The following is a 13325-nucleotide window of genomic DNA, read 5'->3' on the forward strand; positions in this document are numbered from 1 at the left end:
ATTTGTGAACGTGTCAAGAGAATCGGCAGGAGCGAAACTATAAAATCACACAGCTGCTTCCAGAGCCCATGACAGACAGCTCAGATTAATGTAGCTGTATTTTTATGGTCTGTTAACAACTGATACAGGTTTTAAATATATTATCTTCCTTTGTATTCTCTGTCATTTTAAAAACTGCTCGTGTCTCCTGTGTTTGCTTTTAAAAGGTTCTTAAAGAACATTCCGCTGTTGAGCTCCCAAACCTTTTTTCTTTCTTTTTTTTTTTTTTTTCCCTTCCTGTAGATATATCATCACAGATCTTCTCCCTTCCGAGGTAGGCTTCCTCTGGTACTTTCATGGACAATTTACCACAGAACCTATTGGAACCCCTTGAGTTTCTTAATTCACGGAGCAGCTGCAGGAGTCCGGATTCCTGCCTAGCTGGAGATTTCAGAGCTGTGTAGATGGGGCAGGTCCAGATGGGATGAAAAGTGTTGAATACGTCCCTGGCCTCCATTTTCTCATCTGTCAAAAGGAGCCTGGCCTCAGGAAATTGTCCATCAGTTGACAGAGACTTGTAGCAGTCAGCGAGTGCTGTGTTAATGCCACGTAACAAATCATTCTGAATCTCATCGGCTTATCACAACTAATGTTGGTTTCTTTTTCTTTTTTATTTTTTTGGAGACAGAGTCTCACCCTGTCACCCAGGCTGGAGTGCAGTGGCACAATTTTGGCTCACCAAAAGCTCCACCTCCTGGATTTAAGTGATTCTCCTGCCTCGGCCTCCTGAGTAGGTGGGACTACAGGTGTGTGCCACCATACCTGGCTAATGATTTGTATTTTTAGTAGAGACGGGGTTTCACCATGTTGGCCAGGCTGGTCTTGAACTCCTGACCTCAGGTGATCTGCCCACCTTGGCCTCCCCAAGTGCTGGGATGACAGGTGCGAGCCACCACGCTGGCCCAAACGTTGGTCTCTTGCTCACGGGTCCCTGTTGCATCTCTCTGGAGGCAGACACATTTGTTCCAGCAGTTTTAGAAATGACACCCACATCCGTGACCCTAAACCTGAGCTGCTTTCTGTGCCCCAAACCAGACAACAGCATTTGCTAGAATGTGGCTCCTTTGCTCAAAGACCTGGGCGTGAGCTGTCTTCCTCCCACGTTCTCACCGTCACTGGCCAGTCCCCACGTTCTGCCCATTCCGGTCATCCGTCCCCTCCTTTCCATCTTCCTGGCCTCCGATTCCTTCGGTCCACATTAAGTTCTCCTCTAGACAACAAGGGTCACCGCCTCCCTGGCCTCGTGGCTTCTGTTCTCTGCCCTTCCAGTTTACCCTTCCTGCAGTAACTAGGGTGAGCCCTTTCCCTTCATCCCTTCTGCTCCCCCTGCCCTCCCCCTCCCCTCCCCACATTTCTCCCCCCTCCCTCCCCTCCCTTCATCCCACCCCCTCCCTCCCCTTCTCCCCTCCCTCCCCTCCTGTCCCCCTCCCCTCCCTCCCCTCTCCCCTTCACCTTCCCTCTCCCCCTTCTTCCTCCCTCCCCTTCCTCCCCCTCCTCCTCCCTCCTCCTCCCTCCTCCCCCTCTTCTCCCCTCTCCCCCCCTTCCTCTCCCCTTTTCGAGACAGGGTCTCCAAAGGGACATGATCACAGGCCACTGCAACCTCCACCTCCAGGCTCAAGTGATCCTCCCTCCTCAGCCTCCCGAGTAGCTGGGACCACAGGTGCACGCCACCACACCTGGCTAATTTTTCTATTTTTTGTAGGGATGAGGTTTCACCATATCGCTCAGGCTGGTTCTCAAAACTTGTGGTCTCAAGCAGTCTGCCCATCTCGGCCTCCCAAAGTACTGGGACTGAGCCACTGTGCCCAGCCTGATTATTTCTTTTTATATATTTTTCTTTTGGAAAAAAAAAATAAGATTTTTAAACACACATCCTCACCGAGATTATTTCTTTTTTAAAAAATTTTACGTGATCAAGTGTCTCTTCCTGTTCAAATCCCCTCATAGATTCCCAGAAGATCAAAGCCCCTCAACACAGTGCTCAGAGCGCTTTCTATGCCTTCTTTCTCCCTAAATTTACCCCTGCTGTAGTTTCACACTCCAGCCAAACTTTATGACTGTTTTTCCCCCACTCAAATACTCAGCTCTTTCCAACATGACCTTTGCATAGGCTGTTCCCTCTGCTTGGAATGCTTTTCTGCCTCACAAACTCCTATGCATCCTGCAAAGCCCAGCTTCCACCACCTCTCTCCCAGCAGAGGGCACCTTTGGTCAGTACCCCACTCTACAACCAGGATTTGTCGCTCCCAGGAATCGTGTGTTTTTGCCTGTCGTCTTCCCCACTTGACGTGACCTCCCTGGAGGCAGGGGCTGCATTTTCCTCCCTTGGATGCTGCCCCATCCCTGCTGCGGGAGTGAGTGTGGCTTTGACGGTACAGGGCAGAAAGGAAGCCCTGTCCCAAGGCATGAATCACAGAGCCTGGGCGATTAGAAGCGAGGCCGCTAGACTGCGGCAGCGCAGGGGACCACAGAGCCATATATAACGAGGCACTAATCGTGCAGGAAAGACAATTAGGCAGGGAGCTTTTGAGCCGCCAGCTCCACGGTCCGGACAATTAGACACCAGGCCATATATAAAGGACGTGCTAATCGCTTGGTGCGGACGATTAACAGGGCGCCTGGGAAATAATAAAGCAAAAATGCCACCGAGCAGCCGGGCACAGAGCCAGGTGGTGCCACCCTGGGGACGGGAGTCTGGCTGTCCAGATGTGAATCCTCCTAGGAAACCTCAGACGAGAGATTTCTCCTCGCCGGAACTTATTCTTCTCATCTGTAAAGTGGGGATGTGTGTGGCGCCTGCGTAGCGGGTATGGAAACCAAGGAAGGGCTCAAAGCAGCAGCTAATTAGGCCAGGCTCAGTGGCTCGCACCTGTAATCCTAGATTTGGGAGGCCAAGGCTGGCCGTTCACCTGAGGTCGGGAGTTCAAGATCAGCCTGGCCAACATGGCGAAACTCCATCTCTACTAGAAAATACAAAAATTAGACTGGGTGCGGTGGCTCACGCCTGCAATCCCAGCACTTTGGGAGACCGAGGCAGGCTGATCACCTGAGGTTGGGAGTTCGAGACCAGCCTGACCAACATGGAGAAACCCCGTCTCTACTAAAAATACAAAATGAGCCGGGCGTGGTGGTGGGCGCCTGTAATCCCAGCTACTCAGGAGGCTGAGGCAGGAGAATCACTTGAACCCGGGAGGCGGAGGTTGTGTTGAGCCGATATCATGCCGTTGCACTCCAGCCTGGGTAACGAAGCAAAACTCCGTCTCAAAAAACCCCATAAAAATTAGCAGGGCGTAGTAGCGGGCGCCTACTTGGGAGGCTGAGGCAGTAGAATCATTTGACCCCCGGAGGGGGAGGTTGCAGTGAGCTGTCACACCACTGCACTCCAGCCTGGGTGACAGAATGAGGCCCTGTCAAAAAAAAAAAAAAAGAGAGAAAGAAAGAAAAGCAGCTGATTACTCACTGCTGTGCACAAATCAGAGGAAGCCTGGTAGGTGTGGCGCAGACCGACCTGGGTTCGAATCCCGCTCTTGCCGGCTTAGGCAGCTGCTTCCCCTGGCGGAGCCCCTGCTTCCTCGTTGGAGGAGTGGGTGCGCCCATAAACCCCAGCTCTCTGGGCTCAGTTACATTCACACAGAAGCTCTCAGCACCGTGCCCAGCACAGGCAGGAAGGTGATTCACGGCAGCTGGTTCACGATGGCTTTTTCTCTCCTTCGCTCTGTTTCTCTCTTTCTTTCTTTCTCTCTCTCTTTCTCTTTCCCTCGTTCTTTCTTTTCTCTCTCTCTCCTTCCCTCCCTCTTTCTCTCTTTCCCTCTTTCTTTCTCTTTCCCTTCATTTCCTTCTCTTCCTCTTTCCCTCTCTTCTCTTTTTCTTTTTTCTTTCTTTTCCTTTTTTTCTTTCTCTCTCTTTCTCTCTCCCTTTCTCTCTTTCTCTCTCTCCTTCTCTCCTCTCCTCTTCTCTTCTTTTGAAACAGAGTCTTGCTAGATCGCCCAGGCTGGAACGCAGTGGCATGATCGTGGCTCACTGCAACCTCTGCCATCCTCCCACCTCAATCTCCTGAGTATGTGATCACAGGAACGCACCACCTCCCTCAGCTACTTCTTCTGGTATTTGTGTGTGTGTGGAGATGGGGTTGCAATATGTTGCCAAGGCTGGTGTTGAACTCCTCAGCTCAAGAAATCCTCCCGCCTCAGCCTCCCAAGGTGCTGGGACGACACGTGTCCCTATGCATGGCCTTGTTTTATAGTTGCTGTTGACACTACTGCAATTACTGATTTTGTGACTGTCACCCACTGTGACCTGTTTCTTACGATTTCCCCCTGGCTGCGTCCGGCCCCCACAGCGGGGTCAAGGCAGGATTCAAGGGTGTGCAGATGGGCTGGGAGTGAGCCGGCTTGTCCCACCAGGCCAGAGTGAAATTTCTCTGGGTGAGGAGGTGGTGATGTGTGGGTGGCAGGCGTCCGATGTCTTGGTGGAGAGCGACGGCTGTGTCAGCATGATGGTACCACGGTTAGATAGGAAGGAGCCATCCATGGAAAGATCTGGAAGAGAACATTCCAGAGAGAGGGCACAGCCAGAGCAAAGGCCCTGTGGCAGGACCATGCGTGCTGTGTTCAAAGGATAGTAAAGGGCCAGGCGTGGTGGCTCATGCCTGTAATCCCAGCATTTGGGAGGCCGAGGCGGGCGGATCATGGGAGATCAGGAGTTCAAGACCAGCCTGACCAAATATGATAAAACCCCATCTCTACTGATAATACAAAAAAAAAAAAAAAAAAAAAAAAAGGCAGGTACGGTAGCATGCACCTGTAGTCCCAGCTACTCGGGAGGCTGAGAAAAGAGAGTTGCTTGAACCCAGGAGGTAGAGGCTGCAGTCAGCTGAGATCATGCCATTGCACTCCAGCCTGGGCAACAGAGTGAGACTTTATCTCCAAAAAAAAAAAAAAAAAAAAAATCAAAACAGGCCAGGTGTGGTGACTCACACCTGTAATCCGATGACTTTGGGAGGTCAAGGCTGGCAGATCACGAGGTCAGGAGATCAAGACCATCCTGGCTAACACAGTGAAACCCCATCTCTACTAAAATTATATATATATATATACACATACACACACACACACACACACAATTAGCCAGGTGTGGTGGCACATGCTTGTAATCCCAGCTACTCAGGCGACTGAGACAGGAGAATCTCTTGAACCCGGGAGGTGGGGGTTGCAGTGAGCCGAGGTTGTGCCACTGCACTCCAGCCTGGGTGACAGAGTGAGACTGTCTTAAAACGAAGAAACCACCACCACCGCTAAGAAACAGTGAGGATACAGCGAGGATACGTGGGCTAAAGCATTGAAAAGAGAGACTCTAACAGACACTTGATGCCCATGTCACACCAGCAGGACTCCCAGCAGCCAAAAGGTGGAAGCAACCCATGTTCATGGATGGGTGAGTGAATAAACACAGTGTGGTCCGCCTATACAATGGGTTAGTACCCAGCCTTTAAGATGGAAAGGAATTCTGCCACATGCCACATATGGGCAAACCTTGGAGACATGATGCTAAGTAAAATGAGCCAGCCTGGCGTGCTGGTTGCTGCCTGTAATCCAGCACTTTGGGAAGCCAAGGTGGGAGGACCGTTTAAGCCCAAGAGTTCAACACCAACCTGGGCAACATGGCAAAACCCCATCTCTACAAATAATTAACACATTAGCCAGGTGTGGTGGTGCACACCTGTAGTCCCAGCTACTTGGGAGGCTGGCTGCAGTGAGCCATGATCGCGCCCCTGCACCCTAGCCTGGGTGACAGAGTGAGACCCCATCTCAGGTAAAAAAGAGAGAGAGAGAGAAAGAGAAAGGAAAGAAAGAAAGAGAGATGAACAAGAAGAAAAAAGGGAGGGAGGAAGGGAAGAAAGGAGGGAAACAATACACAAGGACACTTTTAAAAACTTTTTTAAATTTTTCTTTTTTTTTTTTTTAGAAACAGGGTTTCTCCTTGTTGGTCAGGCTGCTCTCGAACTCCCGACCTCAAAGGTCCGCCTGCCTCAGCCTCCCAAAGTGCTGGGATTACAGGCGTGAGCCACTGCAGCCGGCAGGACAATTTTTTTTTTAGATGGAGTGTTGCTCTGTTGCCCAGGCTGGAGCACAGGGGTGCGATCTCGGCTCACCGCAACCTCCACCTCCCAGGATCAAGCCATTCTCCTGCCTCAGCCTCCTGAGGAGCTGGGATGACAGGTGCCCGTCACCACACCCGGCTAATTTTCATAGTTTTTTTAGTAGAGATGGGGTTTCACTGTGTTGGTTAGGCTGGTCCCGAACTCCTGACCTTGCGATCTGCCCACCTCGGCCTCCCAAAGTGCTGGGATTACAGGCGTGAGCCACCGCCCCCGGCCAAAATGGCAACTATTGTATGATTCCACTTCTAAGATGTACCTGGAGTAATTAAAGTCACAGCAACAGAAAGCAGAATGGAAGTTACCCGACGCTGAGGAGAAGAGAGGGTGGAGAGCTGTTGCTAAACAGGCAGATTTCCGTCTGGAATGATGAGAAGTTCTGGAAATAGTGGTGATGCCTACCCAGCATCACGAGTGGGCTTACCTCCATCGAATGCTATACTTAAAAGTGGTGAGGGCCGGGCGCGGTGGCTCACGCCTGTAATCCCAGCACTTTGGGAGGCCGAGGCGGGTGGATCACGAGGTCAAGAGATCGAGACCATCCTGGTCAACATGGTGAAACCCCGTCTCTACTAAAAATACAAAAATTAGCCGGGCATGGTGGCTCGTGCCTGTAATCCCAGCTACTCAGGAGGCTGAGGCAGGAGAATTGCCTGAACCCAGGAGGCGGAGGCTGCGGTGAGCCGAGATCGCGCCACTGCACTCCAGCCTGGGTAACAAGAGTGAAACACTGTCTCAAAAAAAAAAAAAAAAAAAAAAAAAGTGGTGAAAATGGTACATTTTATGTTATGTGTATTTTACCAGTATAATAGCTAAATAAACAAACCTTAATAACAATGATAATGAGAGTGCCGTGAGGAAATCGGAGTGCTGGAAAGGACAGAACAAGGAAGACGTGGGAAGTGGGAGGGAACAGGGAGGGGGTGAAACAGATCTGTGGCAAGAAATTGATAACGTTGGTGTTAACAGCAGGAGCTGTTGCAGGGTTTGGCCCGAGGATGGCCGTGGGGAAAACGGGGCATAGCAGGCAGAAGGGGAATAGGAGGCTAGGCTGGATGAGAAATGATGAAGGCTTGGATATGTGCAGTAGCAGTGAGGAAAGAGACAGGCAGGGGCTGAAATGTATTTTGGCAGTGGAGGCAAAGGAAGTTCTCACAGACAACTCTGAGCGTTTGAGCTGAGACCGTGGGTGCCACTTAACTCAGACGGAGAAGCCCAGGGAAGATGTTCGGTTTGGGAATTGTTGGAAACAGGTGCTCAGTGCCACAAAAAAAAACTAGCACCGAGACAATGGATCTCTCAGCAGGGCAATTTTTACTTTTTTTACTTCCTGGACTGCAGGAAGGGCGCTGTCTAGCCGTCTTACCATGAGAGTACAACAAACTAGGGAAAAGCAGTCACATGTATCCCTTACGCATTTGGGGTCGTCCTTACTGATGTATCTCATGTCCATTGACTGGAGCCAGACCTCACAATCTAAACTAAAACCCGACTGGCTAACAACTTAGACCTTTTCTACACAGGTAAAGCAATGGAGAGCTGGGACATGCCTGGGAGCACGTCCAGCACAGGTATCTTGGTTTAAATGCAGGGACATAGAATACAGCACATACCTGTAAGCATGCCTAACAGCTGCATAGGACAGGGCTTAAGGAAGAGTTATTAGCAAATTTATTATCTAACAAGAAAGGAAACTTTGAAGAGGAACTTGTATTTCCCACAGGAATCAATAAATGTAGGATGTGCAGTCAGCATCCATAGTGAATCCCTGTCTCATAACCTCTCACTGGCAAACCTAGCTTTTTCCCCATTCTAATGCATTTTAAAAGTATCTTGCTGTTTATAGTTTTGTTTTAGTGTGACAGGCAACACTTTGTTACGTAATTTGGCCATTTAATTTTTTTTTTTTTTTTTTTTTTTTTTTTTTTTTGAGGCCGAGTCTCACTCTGTCATCCAGACTGGAGTGCAGTGGCATGATCTTGGCTCACTGCAACCTCCACCTCCCAGGTTCAAGTAATTCTTCTGCCTCAGCCTCCCGAGTAGCTGGGATTACAGGTGCCTACCACCATAACTGGCTAATTTTTGGTTTTTAGTAGGGACAGGATTTCACCACATTGGCCAGGCTGGTCTCGAACTCTGAACCTCAGGTGATCCACCCACCTAGGCCTCCCAAAGTGCTGGGGTTATAGACATGAACCACCATGCCCAGCTAGCCATTCGAATTTGTATTTCCGCTTTTTAGAATTGCCTGTTCATGTGCTTTGCCCATTTTAATTTTTTCTTGTTGATTTGTAAGAGCTCTTTATATATTTACATCTTTTGTTATATTTTTGGTAATAATCTTCTCTCAGTTGGTCACTTGTTTTTTCCACCCCAGATCTTTTTTTTTTTTTTTAATCGTGGTAAAATACACATAAGATGATTGCCACTTTAACTACCTTTCAGTGTACCATCCAGTGACGCTAAGCACATTTCAATAATTGTATAACCATCACCACCATCCCTCTCCTAAGCTTTCTCGACTTCCCAAACTGAAACTCAGTCCCCATGAAACACTCTTCTCCCCCTCCTGCAGCCCCCAGTCACCCACATTCTACTCTCTGTCTCAGCGAACTCCCAAGAGAAACTGGTAATGGAAGGTCGAAGTTCTTGGAATCTGAAATTAACTTGTAAAAAATAAAGTAGCTGGCCAAGCCCGGTGGCTCACGCCTGTAATTCCAGCACTCTGGGAAGCTGAGGAGGGTGGATTATGAGGTCAGGAGTTTGAGACCATCCTGGCCAACACAGAAAACCCGTCTGTACTAAAGATACAAAAATTAGCTGGGCATGGTGGCGTGCACCTGTAGTCCCAGCTACTCAGGAGGCTGAGGCAGGAGAATCGCTTGAACCCAGGAGGTAGAGGTTGTGGTGAGCCAAGATTGTGCCATTGTACTCCTGCCTGGGTGACAGAGCAAGACTCCACCAAAAGGAGGAAGAAAGGAAGAAAAGGAAAAAAAGAAAGAAGGAAAAAGAGAGAGAGAGAAAGAGAGATGGAGGGAGGGAAGGAAGGAAGAAAATAAAGTAGCAGGCTGGGCGTGGTGGCTCACGCCTGTGTTCCCAGCACTTTGGGAGGCCGAGGTGGGCAGATCACCTGAGGTCAGGAGTTCGAGACCTGTCTGGCCAACATGCTGAAACCCCTCTCTACCAAACATACAAAAAAATGAGCTGGGTGTGGTGGCACACGCCTGTAATCCCAGCTACTCAGGAGGCTGAGGTAGGAGAATTGCTTGAACCTGAGAGGTGGAGGTTGCAATGAACTGAGATTGTGCCATTGTACTCCAGTTGTGGTGCTGGAGATGTGCCATTGCCCTGCAGACGAGCCGCTCATGGAGGGAGGTGAGGTGGGATGTGTATAACCTCCGCCGCCTCCTCCTCCTCCTCCTCCTCCCCTCCTCTTCCTCATCCCCCTCCTCCTCCTCCTCCTTCTCTTCCTCCTCCTCTTTCTTCCTCCTCCTCTCCTCCTCTTCTTCATCCTTCTCCTCTTCCTCCTCTTCCCCCTGCTCCCCCTGCTCCTCCTCCTCCTTCTCTTCTTCCTCCTCCTCTCCCTCCTCCTCATCTTCCTCTTCCTCCTCCTCTTCCAGCTCCTCCTCCTCTTCCTCCTCGTCCTCCTCCTCCTCCTCCTCTTCCTCCTTCTCTTCCTTCTGTTCTATCCACCAGGTCCAGCCTCCATCACTGTCCATCTGGATTCCTTCAGTTGTCTCAGTCCTGATTCCCTGTGTCAAACCCTCACCTACCACAGTCTGTCCTCCCCACCGCAGCCACCAGCCGACACCTGTGAGCACCTGAGTCAGGGCCTGTCCCTCCTCTGCCCACAGCCCTCTATGGCTCCCACCTTCCTCAGGGTCAAAGCCCATGTCTTTTTTTTTTTTTTTTTTTTTTTTTTTTTGAGACAGAGTCTTGCTCTGTCACCCAGACTGGAGTTTAGTGGCATGATCTCGGCTCACTGCAATCTCCACCTCCTGGTTTCAAGTGATTCTCCTGCCCCAGCCTCCAGAGTAGCTGGAATTACAGGCATGTGCCACCACACCTGGCTAACTTTTGTATTTTTAGTAGAGACGGCGTTTCACCATGTTGGCCAGGCTGGTCTCGAACTCCTGACCTCAAGTGATCCACCCACCTCAGCCTCCCAGGAGGCAGAGGTTGCAGTGAGCCAAGATAGTGCCCCTGCACTCCAGCCTGGGTGACAGAGCAAGTCTCTCTCTCCAAAAAAATAAAAGACTTGGGCATTGACCCTGAAGAAGGTGGGAGCCACGGAGGGCTGCGGGCAGAGGAGGGACAGGCCCTGACTCCGGTAGATTACTTACTGGGATTACTTACAGGCATGCTCGGCCCCAACTCTTTTTTGTGACCCAAAAGGCGCTGCATGACTGACCTTCCTCCTTTCCCTTCCCTGCCCTGCCCTTCTCCCTCTCCCCCTCCTCACTGTGCTCCAGCCACAGAGGCCTCCTTGCTCTTCCTCCAATGCCCCCCGCACTGTCGTGCCTCAGGGCCTTCGCACAGACTGTTCCCTCTGCTTGGGACATCCCTCCTTCCTCCACATGTTCTCACAGCCGGCTTCTTCTCATCATTCAGGTCTCAGCTCAAATGTCACCTCCTCAGAGAAGCCCTCCCTGACCACCCCAGCTAAAGCTACATCCCTCCAGCCCCTCACTTTTTTCCTGCCACACCCAGTTTCACTTCTGTTTATCACTTATCACTGTCTGAAATGATCATTTTCAGCCGGGCGCAGTGGCTCACGCCTGTAATCCCAGCACTTTGGGAGGCCAAGGCAGGCAGATCACCTGAGGTCAGGAGTTCAAGACCATCCTGGCCAACGTGGTGAAACCCCGTCTCTATTAAAAATACAAAAATTAGCTGGGCGTGGTGGCGCATGCCTGCAGTCACAGCTACTCAGGAGGCTGAGGCAGGAGAATTGCTCGAACCTGGGAGGTGGAGGTTGCAGTGAGCCGAGATCACCCCACTGCACTCCAGCCTGGGCAACATAGAGAGGCTCCATCTCAAAAAAACAGATAACAAAAAAGGAAATGATCATTTTCTTTTGTTTACTTGCAAATTCTGTCTCCAGCTTCCATCAGTGCCACAAGCACAGGAAATATTCTCTCTCTTGTTCTCTGCTGAGTCTTCAGTGTCTGGAACAGCACCAGGCACACGGTGATGGTCCGTGTTTGTTGAATGAATGAACGAATGAGGACAGAGAGAGCAGGAGTGCAGACATGGGCATCAGAGAACTGGGGGTTCTGCCCGGGTGCAGCAGCCCTTACCTGACGGCCCAGCACTTTGGGAGGCCAAGGTGGGAGGATCACTTGAGCCCAGGAGTTCAAGATCAGCCTCGGCAACATAGTAAGACCTTGTCCCCATTAAAAAATTAGCCAGGCCTGGTGGTGTTCAATTGTGGTTCCACTCCAGGAGTTTGAGGTTACAGTGAGCCGAGATCACACCAATGCACCCCAGCCTAGGTGACCTCTGGTCCTGGTCTCTAAAAAGCTCTTGCCAGGTCAGGATACGTGGATTGGCCTTCCCCCTCCCCCTCCCCCTCCTCCTCTTCCTCCTCCTCCTCTTCCTCCTTCTCCTCTTCCTCCTCCTCCTCTTCCTCCTCCTCCTCTTCCTCCTCCTCTTCCTCCTCCTCCTCTTCCTCCTTCTCCTCTTCTTCCTCTTCCTCCTCCTCTTCCTCCTCCTCCTTCTCCTCTTCCTCCCCCTCCCCTCCTCCTCTTCCTCCTCCTCCTCTTCCTCCTCCTCCTCTTCCTCCTCCTCCTCCTTCTTCTCCTCCTCCTCCTCTTCCTCCTCCTCTTCCTCCTCTTCCTCCTTCTCCTCTTCCTCCTCCTCCTCTTCCTCCTCCTCCTCCTCCTCCTCTTCCTCTTCCTCCTCCTCCTCCTCTTCCTCCTCCTCCTCTTCCTCCTCCTCCTCCTCCTCCTCCTCCTTTTCCTCCTCCTCCTCTTCCTCTTCCTCCTCCTCCTCCTCTTCCTCCTCCTCCTCTTCCTCCTCCTCCTCCTCCTCCTTCTTCCTTTTCTTCTTCCTCTTCCTCTTGTTCTTCTGCTTGGAGAAGGGACTCCCTCTGTCGCCAAGGCTGGAGTGCAGTGGTGCAATCATAGCTCGCTGAAACCTTCAACTCCTGGGCTCCAGCAATCCTCCTGGTTCAGCCTCCTAAGTAGCTGGGACTACAGGTGCACACCACCACGCCTGGCTAATTTTTAAAGGTTTATTTCTTTTTTTTTTCTAGAGATGGAGTCTCACTATGTTGCCTAGGCTGGTCCCAAACTCCTGGCCTTAACCCATCCTCTCACCTCAGCCTCCCGAAGCCCTAGGATTACAAGGCATGAGCCACCACGCAACACCCCTCTTCCTTTTTAACAGCTGCATATGTTTCCATAGGAGGCAAGTGCTGTAGTTTATCCACCACGACTCTGCAGGGCACATCAGCAAACATACATCTTTGCACACACACGTAGATCTTCTCTGGGTGAGAGATCTGGGCAGAGCTGCTGCACTGCAGTTTAATTTAATGCTGCCAAGCCACCCACCATTGCTCACTAGCTGTCTAGGAGTCCCATTTCCCTCACCCTTATTAAGAGGTAATTCCATCCATCTCCTCCTCATTTATCCAACCTCAGCAATGTGAAGCAAGATCATGTTCTGGTTCGCTTTTCCATTTCCCTGACCACAGTGACTTTCCCCCTTCCCCTTGGCAGAGTACAGGTGCCCGGGAGACGTGGCCATCACCGTCTACAGCCACATGACCTGCGCCCCTCCCGCTGCCCACCAGCAGGGCCACCTCAGCCTGGGGTTGCAGGGGCAGGGGCTAGAGAGAGGCGTGAAATGCGTGTGTCTGAATTGCGGGTGCCGGAGCTGACCGTGGGGCCATGGATCACCCCGCTATAGCTGGCGCAAGGTGTTTTAGCTAAATCGGGACATGCACTCCACAGAGCAGCCTCCGGTGGATCAATGGCAGCTCAGCAGCCCCCTGAGACCTGGGGCGTGAGTGGCAGGAAGAACAGGAGAGACCAGCCAGCCGACTGACCACTGTGGGACTTGGACTGAGTGATGTCCCCTTCCTGAGCCACTGTATCCATATCTGTGAATGGACATTCATAGC

The sequence above is a fragment of the Saimiri boliviensis genome, chromosome 14, assembly GCF_048565385.1.
Source record: "Saimiri boliviensis isolate mSaiBol1 chromosome 14, mSaiBol1.pri, whole genome shotgun sequence".
In the NCBI taxonomy this organism is placed as follows: domain Eukaryota; kingdom Metazoa; phylum Chordata; class Mammalia; order Primates; family Cebidae; genus Saimiri; species Saimiri boliviensis.